Source organism: Struthio camelus, chromosome 11 (assembly GCF_040807025.1).
Source record: "Struthio camelus isolate bStrCam1 chromosome 11, bStrCam1.hap1, whole genome shotgun sequence".
Classification (NCBI taxonomy): domain Eukaryota; kingdom Metazoa; phylum Chordata; class Aves; order Struthioniformes; family Struthionidae; genus Struthio; species Struthio camelus.
Window position 1 is genome coordinate 6,273,317 of NC_090952.1, and position 12,212 is coordinate 6,285,528.

General features: G+C 40.2%; 1 protein-coding gene across 1 annotated transcript in view; it reads left to right on the plus strand.

The window, feature by feature from the left end:
• The window catches only part of MTMR8 (myotubularin related protein 8), an 85,888-nt gene that overhangs the window by 19,288 nt on the left and 54,388 nt on the right, over nt 1-12,212 (plus strand). The window lies entirely within an intron of this gene.

Below are 12,212 nucleotides of genomic sequence, written 5' to 3' on the forward strand. Positions count from 1 at the left end.
GACACAAATCTGTAGCTTCCTGGCCTCTTCATAGATGTCAGTAGTGTGTCCACTGAGGCTAGTAAGATCCTTATAGGGCAAAAACAGTCTCCTTGTTCCTAAAACGGGGATACTTTCCAAATAAACAAGGAATGTGTTTCCATTATATAATCTCATTATAGGATCTGTGACACATAGATGAACGATTTTGATGCTTTCCAGCAGAAAGAGGTAATGCACGCACACACTCTGGTGAGAATGACGTTCCCCCTGTGTTTTGTGAAATGACAGTTACTGAGAGGATAAGCCCAGAAGAATGGCTCTAGATATATCTTTATCTACATTATCAACAACAAATTTCTCCCTCACTCTTTCTCTCATTTCATAGACCATTGACCAGTATTCCCATGCAACCATCTTTTAATATAAAAGAAAGATTTCCTCGTAGGCAAGGGAAAAATAAATGAAAAGATGATTTACTTGGACAGATCATCTGGAGCAGGGAAATCAGTTGGGCTTGTTTATTCAGCAAAAGAAGCAGGGGAACCAATGAAGAAAAATGACCTATATCCCAGGAGATGTATCACACTCTGTTTGGCAAAGTGCTTTCTGTACATGTGGGTCCTCTGCTTATGCTTTTTGTGGTTGTGATCCTGAAATAAATGGGTTTCCTTTATAATAGCCAGCTCTGTTGTAATCGCCTAGTGGAACTTGGGTGTATATTAGGACTGCTGGATGGGCGTATTTGCACCTGAATTCTTCTGTAATTGAAATTGAGTAATCGCATATGATTTATCTCCGAAAAGCAGATGCAAACCATCTAATTGGTTAGTGCATACTGTGGCATTCAGACTGCAGAGGTAACTATGACAGATAGTGCTGGAAATTTCCCATTCCTTTCAAATGCTTTCAGCACCCCTCTCCACAGACATAGTTGTTGTGACTGTCTAGCTTAGCAGTGCGTTGTCATTTTTCTCCAGAATAAGTTTAGAGGAAAAGTGTAATATATGGTTAATGAAATCATTTCCAGCAGCACCTGTAGAAATAATCACTGAGCCTGTGCCTGAAGCAGGCTGGCATAAAATCTACAGGGAGTTTCCACTCACAAGCAGCAATCAGCCTGAGATGAGGTCCTCACAATGTGCTTGGCAGTCTTCTGTGATAGTTACTGTAAATATAGCCACATAAAACCCAGCAGTCCATGTGATTAGGCAGACACTGCCTAATCTCTTACTGCTGTATACATCCCTGTCATTTTGCAAATGAGAGGATTGTTCTCTGTAATCTATCTGTCTGTCTTGGATTTTACCATGGCCTCCCTCAGCACAGCATCTGAGCAGAAGTGAATCATTTCACTCCTCATTGTAACTGATCCCCTTGTAGGGTTGTACTGTGATTTAAAAAAAAAAAAATGCAAACAAAATTGTAAACAAAAAATGCTGTTTTGGCAGGAAGGTGGCAAAAGGCACAAAACCGAAAGGCTGGGTATTGAGGCAGATTATCCCTCATGGGTGTTTGCCTCGGCCAGCGGCTCAGACTCCTCTGGAAAGTTCTGCGACCTTTTTAACGGGAGTTTTTCAGAAGCTGGTTTTGCATTTCATCTTGTATTAGGTAGCTAAACTACTGACTATCTCTTGTTGCTCTGCAGGAGTTACAGTCTGGAATCTGACTGCGGTGCTTTGTATGCCAAAAAAAGGAGATAATCTTCAAATATATTATTTTAAAGGATAGTTCTAAAATGTAAGCAGATGCATGCATTTTGTTTAATGATATAGGGCTTTTCAGCTGGACACGAGGCTGAAATTGCAGCACAATTGACTCTTCTGAAATTAGTGGGATAGCCTGAAGTATAAAGGAAGCTGTGTCCACTGTGATTGCAAATGAGATGTCAGGTAAGGGATTCCCTTTCATGAATGTAGTTAGTTTTATTTTCTGAACCAACGTTGCTGGCCTGTAAAGTTTTTTTAATGTAAACCCAGTTTCCTTGTGCTGTTATTTTTCTCCTTGATTAAGCTGTCATGAAAATCTCCACCAATTCTTTAGGGAAGGAGATGTAAAGTGTAAGACCTTTATAAGTGTAAAACCTATGGTATTCAAAGAGATTTCTTAAATCCTATTTTGATTTTTTTTATTTTTGTTATCTCTGAAAATACAGGATCTCCTACCATTAGCAGCATTAATGGGTCGAACCATTATGAGCCTTTTTTTTCTTTTTTTCTTTTTTTCTTTTTTTTTTTTGTGGCATTATGTCTCTGGGAAAAGGCTATTTTAAGATGATGAGATGGGATGGCCACATGGAATGATAGGGATGGCCACACGGGGATAGACACTAAAAGAAGAACGTAGATATGATAAAACCCACCCTGTACGATTATACTTGGAAATTTTCAAATAGGGTGAACGTTTGAGGGAACTGTGGATGAGGCTCTATCCCCCTTTGCCAGTTCCTCTCCTCCTCAGACCTGTAGGAGGAGTGGAAACAATCCCTGGAAGACTTCGCACAAATGGGAAAAGCTGCAGTCCAAGCTAGGACTAGATGTCTTAGCCAGCACAACCTTCTTTGTCCCTCACTGCTGTCCCAGGACCCATACATCTGCACGTGAACTCTACTGTGGTTCTTGCTATGCCAGTTTTCTCAGAATAGATACAGAGGTGGCTAGAGAAAACTGCAGGAGCCAGGCTCACCCTTTTCACTGCTGAAGAAGGGAAGTAGACTGGGGGGGGAACTGGGTTGGAGAAACCGGAGGAATGAAGAGGTTACTCAGCAGAGATCAGTAATCATCTGGGATGGATAAAGTCCAAAAAAGGACATAAGACTAGTATCACAGGGCGGTAATATTAGTATTTAATATTTCCCCTATTATCTAGTAAAGCAAAGATTTAGAATTGCAACAGCTTCTTGCAACAGTATCTGCCTACAGCAGGTCATGGCCCCCTACCACTTGAGAACTATCTTAGCAAGAGGTACACATGTAGTTCATGGGTAGCTGAAGAGCTAATCTTTGAACTGAGAAATGAGTCTGCGATCTTCACGGTCATGGACAGTGAAAAACATATAGTTACCAGGCACCACCTAAAACTTAATAAAGCTACATATGGGAAACTACTTGGTAATGAAATGTAATCTCTGTCTGAACTAGACTGTTTACATAGAGTCACAGAAAAGTATAGCTTTTCCCTGGATGCATACATTTTCACCAGCTCATCTGGTTTTGTGCATAGCGTTTCTTTAACGAGGGATTGTTTGCTATAGTTTCCTATTTAAGCTGGGAAAAAATTTTCTGTGAATGAAGTACCGTTCTCATTGCTTTAATGGCGAAAGAAGTCCCAGGGATGATGTCAGTCCACCACCTTTCTATATCAGGTACTGCTCTGGCTAAAGTTCTATAGCTGGTGGTCATTTGTATTACAACTTTTCCGTTGCCAGTTCTTAATTTTGTTAGTTACTTTGATTTGACTCGGCTTTGTTAAAAACCTGACAAATGAATTGTATCTCTTTGAAGGTGCTGTCCTACTGCCAGGCTGCCATTTTATTGTATTTTAACTTTGTTATTGCAGAAGTCAGTCTGAAAGCCAAAACAGCATACAAAATATTAATAGAATATTTAATTCATGTATTTGAGATAAACTATGGGATAAACACAAAATGAATATTATGATTAATTTGGGTGAATGTGTATGCTTGTGCTTGCAACCACATCTGTTCCATTCTGGAAGGAATCAAAACCGTCTGTCTGTTTATTATAATAGTTTCTAGTCTGTTTATATGAATTCTCTATTATACTGAACATCAGGGGCCTGTTGTTTTAAGCCAAGTGATTCAGAGAATTAGATCTGAAGACCCCTGGAATTCCAAGAGCTATGCTATGCAGTATTTTTACTCGCTGTCACTTGAAAATTAATTTGGATACCTTGAAAACCAAATGTTGATTTGAACAATGGAGAAAGAGGAGATTTAAGAAGAAAATTCTGTAGTCTGTATAAAACTACTCCTTGGCATAGCAAATACTGCCTGTCGTGTGACAGGAGAGATGCTGCACAGCCTGCTCCTGCCTTTCCCCTTGACAGCTGCCTGCAGAGTGCCCTGTAGTTTTGTTCCTGAATATGTGTGGAAACACTTTTTTGAAGTAGCAATACCCTATTTCCACTTACCCTATGTAAATTACAGTGTGCAAAATGGTACAAATTCCTTACATTTGTGAATTTTCGAAAGTTCATAAGAAAGTAAAGCATCTGGATCACTTGGCTACAGCTTGTTAAAAAGGAAAAAATTTGAAAATGCTAAATAAAGCATTCACCATCTTTGTCAGCTGGCAGAGATTCAACTAGCATTTCATTGGCGATCCCGTCTCTGCTCTTCAAAACCCAGCAAGTTTGTAAGGTAGCCACTCCTTACGTATTAAAGCCATATAGACACTCTTCTCCTATGCTGTTTTGAGTTCAACAGGCCTTTTTTGCTCTGTCATATGCTACTGATGCTCTTGATTTCCTTGATTGCTAATGCTGAATTGGTGCTTCCCAGCACATTATCAAGGGATGTTGTGATAGGCGAGATGATGCCTTTAACACCAGACATGGGGATGATTCTTAAAAGTGAAGTCCTGCACGCTCATGCTCACATTAGAGATCCTATTATACTTTTCTGCATACAGCCATCCAGGACATCCCTGGCTGTCCTCTGAACTGCACACCTGTCAGTCATTCAGTCCTCAAAAGAGTCTGTTATTAATGTAAAAACCCTGCTCTTGTTAGAGCCAAATTCTTTGGCAGGATTATCACACTCTGTCTGACCTCGTTAACAGAGAATATTAAGGTTGTAAGAGTGGATTGTTCTCATAGTCCTTCTGACTCATGTTCTGCTAAAGGCCATGCAGGGAAACTTCCTCCCTAAAAATGTTCCTCGGAGGGCCACTGCTGCTTGTAAATTGGCTGTTTGGAAAAATGTTTTCTGGAGTTGCTTACCTCCATCTTATCTAAGCAGTGGGTTGTGATGTGCTGGGTAGTACAGATCCTTTATTTAAACGTATGCATTAAGTAGGGCAAGAGAATTCTCCCAGGTGTTCTACTGAAGGTCTCATGGGTTGAAAGCCTGCTTATAAAGGAGGGTCATATGTGCAGTTTTCTTTTCTTTTCTTTTCTTTTCTTTTCTTTTCTTTTCTTTTCTTTTCTTTTCTTTTCTTTTCTTTTCTTTTCTTTTCTTTTCTTTTCTTTTCTTTTCTTTTCTTTTCTTTTCTTTTCTTTTCTTTTCTTTTTCTACCTTGTGCAATATTAGTTTGTAAGTTCTCTATGCTGTTTGAGGCACAGCATTTTTTGCTTTCAGAAAACTGATCATCCCTGCTTAATGAACACAGAAAGAAAACAAACTCCCACAAGTACAGATTCCCCTGCTCACTGTTTGAGTCTCTTATACAATTTATTCAGTTAATCCCCTGCAGAAACCCTTTGCCATCAGAAGAGCTTGGGTGGAAGCTTTGAGGTTTCATGAATTCCAAACGGGGGACTGTTGCCACTGCATACCAAATTACAAAATAAATTGGTTTTGATTACAGTACTTACAACAATTCTCATGGTGATCAGGTTTATTCTTGCTCAAGTCAACAGTGTAGGTTGTAAAGCATCATTCAGGGTTTGTCTTGTGGGGTAATATATTCAGTTGATAACTTAAGCCTGTAGTCCTATGAAGTGGTAAATCTGTTTTTCGGAACTTTGTACCAGATCAAAAACTCCGATGACATGCAACAAAGCACTGAACTATGACAAACTCACAGGTTCAAGTCTATTTAAAAAATGTTGTGTATTAACTTTGTCTCAGCAGACTTTATGACACATCAGGTATCATTTATCTTTACAGTGCTGGCAGAAAGCCAGCATAAACCACAAAGCCTGCATAAACACCATATTGTATGCTCTGGCTAATTTGATTAAAAAATTGTGATCATATTCTCCTGCCTCATTCAATCAAATTTGTACTGCCAGATAATCTCCTACTCCATATATCTGACATTAAAATGGAACCATAGCCTCCAAGACTAGGTAATATTGTCTGAATAGAGGAAGTGTTGCCAGGAACAACTGTTAAGGCCCTTGTCACTGCTTCTTCCTGAAAAGTTATTCAAGGCCTACTTTCATAAGCCGTATCTGATTTGGGAGGCTCTACGACTCTGTGACGTCTGTGAACTGCCTTGCAGAAGCTCGGATCATCTGCTGCTCCCGCTTACTCTGCTACAAGTATGAGTCTTTAGTGCCTCTGAAATTTAGTTTTGTTATTTTACCAGTTGGACAACCTAAAATAGAAAGCCTCAAATATCAGCAGAGTCTAGGAGAGTACTCCAGGAGAACTAGGCCTTAATCTCCCTGATTTGATCTCCCTGTCTGTTAACTGATAATATAAATAGTGTGACAAGTTAGCAGTTGTAACACAATGTGGTCTTAAAACTGCAGTTTCCCCACATATATAGAAATGAGCAACTTACATCATACACATCTGTTGTTGCTTTTTAACCAGTGAACTCTCTGCATAACACAAGAGCTGTGAGAAATAATCACTTGCTATTCGAAGACGTAGAGTCAGCTTATCAAATGAGTTAAAGAAGTAACGTAATGAGATCATAACAGTGCTCAGTGGTGACTTCCTTGGTAATGGAGGCTTTCCTGATAGGCATAATTGTGCAGTATCGTGATCTGCTTCTCTACCCCGTGTATAGAAGATGGACAGTGAGGAGGGCGACAGAGAGCTTTCCATTGGAGAGGAGCCATTGAGATCTTCATTTGATTCATTAAAGTCGGCTGATGAGCAGGTGCGGCAAGGGTGGATGCTCTGGCATAAGATAAAGTTGGTCATATAAGCCCCAAGAAGATGTGATTCCTCTTATAGCACTTTGGTGTCACAAAATATTGGCAGCTGTCTTTATTGGTGCGCACAAAGGATCTTTGCAGACTGCAGTATCTGTTGGAGGAGTCTGATGCGTATTCTTCCATGCGCCACTTCTTGCTCTCTCACCTCTCTTCCTTCCTTTTTGTTATTGCAATTGCATGGCAGACGAGAAAGATAAATCTTCAGGAGAGAGATTAATTTGGTAGTTAGGGAATGTGAGTGAAATACACAGGGAAATTAAGAAAACCTTGTTTACTGTTTAATCGAAAGTTGTCCCTGAAACCTTACAGAAAATGTCTTTACTTTTATCTACAGATTATTTTTTAAGAGAGACAGGAATAAATTTAACAGGTTCATTTTTTCAGTCTATGGAGTAGAGAGATTTCACGGAAAATAGTAAGAACTGGTTTCTAAATCGATCTTTCTTTTTATCTTCACTTGTCTCCAAGCCTCTGATATGATAGAGTCACAGCAGTTGGAGCTGGAAAGACTTTGGAATAGCTTTCTTAATGAGTAGGCCAGGAGCCTATATAAAGAGTCTCAAGTTCTTCCAATGGAAACATATGCATTGTCTTTACTTAATAGGCAGCTCAAGATCCTTACTGAAATGTGCTATTCAAATTCAGGAGATGGGAGAACAGAAAGAAGAAAAAAAAAATCAAACGGTGAGCCTGACTGTCAAAAAGACCTGACCCGTTTAAGAAGAGCTCCACCATCTAGCATGGTGCTGTAGAGTCTGGTCGTTCTGTATATCCTGGAGACACAAGGAAACGAGATACATGTGATTGTACTGTTTTGTTTACCACAGGAGAGTGAACTGTGATGAATATGCTCAGAATGCATTTCAATCAGCTATTCCCTTGACTAAAGAGCCCAGAAAAATTAAGAAGAAATCCAGCTGCAATCCATGACACTGATAAAGGACATGCTTCTCTCTTTTACTATCTATCTGCATTATGGACTTCTGACATTTTTGTATCATTCAAAATCATGATGGTATCTGAGTGCCCTCACAAGCAATTATATTCCCTTATGGAGATGTAAAAAGAAAATATCCTATGTAGCTGTTCTAGAGCTTGGTTTGTTCTTAGAAGTAATTTTACTGGTACAAAGTTTATGTTTGTCAGTACAGCTGTGCGTGTGCTAGAAGTGCTTTGTCAGTTCAGAGTAGCAATATGCGTGTGTCTGTAAAATGCTGCCAGAGCTGGCGTTGCCTGAGCACCTACAGGCAAGGGCCCGGTCTGGTGTAGTGCCAGCTCTAGCAAGGTCCAGAACCAAGTTTCTTTGGCTCTGACAGAGTCTATATGAATAAAGTGTAAAGATGGAGTACAGGATTCAAAACTTCATCGTCCATAGCGCCTGACAAACCCGTTGTTACCTTGTCAGATAAAATTCGGGAAGAACAAATTGGAAAACAGGACTAGCAGAATATACTATATTTTCATCTGTGTGTGCGTAAGTCTCATACTGAGGCATGTCATTCATCCATGAAAGCAGTAGTCTTGGTGCTTTGAACAAGCAGGGACTGAAATAAGTAGTAGTTCAAACAGTAGAAAGATAATCACTAGTATCAATGACCTGGGTTGTGATCCTTGTCATGTTTGCCACACATACTCCCCAATATCGGGGAAAAGTGCTAATGTCCACCATGATTTTTGATAGGAAACTGTCTCCCGTTTGTTCAGATGTTAGTCTCTATCCATTCCTTTGTGTAGTACTTATACAACTGTATCAGATGTCACCAATTAACAGACTTTATTGTTACAGCAGCAAGATCTGCCCTCATACACCTGGCCCTCGTTCTGGTCCGTGAAGCCTTGTCCATGCCTATGCATAGCTTTGTTTGCATCTGCTCGTTCTAAGAAAAGCTCTGCTTTGAGGCTAGCAGCTGGTGGGGCAATGGAGGGAGAGAGTTCCCTAAGATACAAAGCTGTCAGAATGCATTTCCTCACAAACACAAAAGGCTGTGACATTACAGACCAGAGCCATGTCAGGTGATACCTGTCAGCAGAAGGGATATCGTGAATACCAGGTTGGTGCGGCACGATAAAATGCTATTATCTTGCTCAGGGTGAGGTGCAGCCTTGGTGCTGCCTGGTGTTCTCCTCTGCCAAATATTTATGCTCTGTTCAGTGGTGTTAAATGAGCGCAAGAGGCGGACAGGATGGAGCTCTCCTTGGCCCCAACAAATCCATCCCTGCCTCTCATAAACAGGAGATGGCAGTCCCGTTAAACGAGGTCTCCATGGAAATCTTTTCCACTGAAATAATGACTGTTAAGGACTTAGGAGAAAAAATTCATACCAGCAAAATCCAAGCGCAGATCAACAAGAAAGCATGCAGGCAGGCATCAGACATGTAGGCAAACAGGCCAGCATATGGAGCTTTGTACCATATTTCCTAGGAAAGAAAAAACATTCCCAGTTTCCTTCTGCTTCTGTACCCAGAACTGCCAGGCTGCTCTCCTTTATTTTTGGTTAAGCAATGACTGCCTCATTTCACAGTAAGAGGGATGAGGCGTGGAAGTCAGCAACTGGGCAACTATGCTAGTCATCATGCTTCAAAGGGAAGGTAGCAATCTGGCAGCACTTTGCGCAATTTGAAACCTCCCAGGGTGCTCCTGCTCAAGAGAGCTTATTTAATTTAGAGAACAAACAGAAAGTGTACTGGCAAGGGTGCTCATTTACAGATACACGTGGCATTTCTCTAAAGCCCTAGAGGGAAGGGGTTTTTTTCCTGGGCAGGCATAGGTTTACTGGAAGAGAGATTGCAACTGTCCCCCTTCGTCCGTATTTGCAATGTCTGGTGCAGCACTTTCACTCGCATGTCAGATGTTAACGGTAGTGGCTGTGCAGACACAGGCATTCAGTCAAGATCACATCTGCCCCTCCATGTCCCTTTTCTTGAGAGGCTAAAGTGGTCCTCGGCTTGTTGCGTTAACAACATCCAGTCTCATTTGGCCCTACGAACCTCCTTCACCCTTTATATAAAGATACTGAGATGCCAACAGACGCTTCCCAGCGAGGTGAGGTTTTGTTTAAACACTATCTGTTCTACTAGTTTAATTAAGATGCAGGCACAATACAGTATAAAGCGGTGGTATAAGGGCAATCAAAACAGCATCAAGTCAATATAAATATATACCACTTTCACTACAACTTTGAGCTTTCATTTTAAGTAGCTTCACTTTCTTGTAGAAAGGGCCTAAAGAAATAATACAGCTTCCATATGAAGAAAGCTACCCCTTGGTTTGAGATCTCATAGGGACCTCAGTAGGTTTGATGGGCTTTTGCATTCTGACGCTTTTGATCCGTTTGCCAGGATGAAGAAGAGCAAATCAGTGTAGCTCTGCTTGAAGAATAGAGGGGGGTTCTTGTTTCAGCTCATACTTGAATTGACTTGATTGAAATGAATTGTTGCAGATCTTTGGGAAGCAATAGGCATAAACACAAAGAGAAACACGCAGCATCAGTAACATCCAACTCTCCTGTTTTTACATTTAAAGAAGTGCAGCTATACTGAATAAATGTGAATCTATCACTTAATGCAAGGCAAATATCAACCATTATTCCTACCCAAAGAAATTCATTATCCTGTCAGTATCAATAGCGGGCACATCTAAGTTGTGGAGCCAGGATTGCCGGAATGTCTTCACAGTTCTCCCAATATGCTGCGTGGCCTTGAAAGAGGTGAATAATGAAACAGGGAAAAACCTTGAATAACTTCTCTGTGCCTTAGTTTTCTCCGAGGGTAAACTGGAGCTGCTTACCTATTCAGAAAGTTTTTTTTTTTTTAATTCAGTACTTTAAAGTCATGGCTTTATAGTGTTAAAAACAGAAGTTCTTTAAGTTACTTTGTTTTTATTTTCTAGTAGCACAGAATCGATTGGTCAGGGCTGTATATTGATTCAGTGCCACAAAAAGGAGTACAACAGGAATATAGTGGAGAGACAGTTATATGCAACATACAGACCTGCCCTACTATAGACTTATTAAACACGTCCAAAAAATCTGAACAAAAAAATGCATTTTGGTTTATCTTAGACCAATTAAGAACATTGAAGCTAGAGAAAATTAAAACTACCGTTCAAACCGAGGCAAAGAATTAGACCACACGCAGTTCCATGTGCAAAACCTGTAAGAAACCACATGGACACCATTCTGCAAGTATTGTTGTACAGTTTTGAGGACTAAAGCCCTGATCTCCACCTTTTTAATTCTTATGAAGTTCTTCGTAAATCCAGAAAGAATACACTAAGGACAATTCAGATCACCTGTGTCATTACTGAGGATTAAGGAGCAAAGAGTGTAAATCATTTCTTAATTAGAAGTTGAGAGAAGTGGGGTTGGAGCATCATTAGGCAAACAAAGCAAAGCACCTAGTACAATAGGTGGTAAGTAGACTATTAGGCTCTGCTAAGTACTTCTTTAGCTTGCACCAAAAAGAGCGGTTTAGGGAGGGAAAAGGAATTAGCATGAACATATCTCATCTATCTAAAGATGTGCTAAACTCAGTGGCAAGGCCCCTCAAATTAGTAAAGGGATAGAATTTACATAAGAGATACTCTGTGCTTTTTCCCCAATCCCCACATGAGCTGATCTGATTTTAATATAGATGCTAAGTGAGACTAAGATAATCCAAGTTTACAATGGTGCTTGATGGAAGATGTTAAGCCAATTGTTCTTTAAAAAATGTCTCTTCAGACTTGGAGTGCAAGAAATTGGTTACTTCTCGAGAGCTCATCTTGGGAAAGGGAAACAAAACAACCCCTTGGAACAGCCGACCTGGCTGTGTTGCAGTAAACATTGGTCTTAACCATACAGAAAATGCTGTGATATGATAGCAATCCAGGAACTCCTGCGTCGCAATACTACCTTTGCCAGTGAGTGTCTCCTCAGTGAGGCTACTTTGGCTTTCTGTCTCAATTTTCCAGTTGTGGAACATAAAAAAATATATAGGGGAAATGAAGGTGTGCTGACTCCAAACACTGTGCTGGTCCTAACCACAGAAAGATTGGGCAGTATTCACAAAATCATTTAGCTTTTCTGTTCCTCAATTCTGATCGACATTTGCGTTTTAATTCTTCATGGTCATGCATGAACCTCTTGGCCCTTATCCGTTTTATAGTATCAGGAAGCTTATTTGTCTGATCTCTTATTTAATTTAAAGCCTTATCCTGAAGCTGCCTCCTGGAGAGATTTCCACTTCTGATAAGTTGATAGGAGTTCTATAAACGCTACAGATTGAGGCTTCGATATACTGGCTGCCAGGTCACATATTCCCTTGCCTTTCTAGTTCAGAAAATCTATAGTAGAGAACAATCTTGTTTTACTAAAGGAGAGATCGACTTTTTTAAAAAT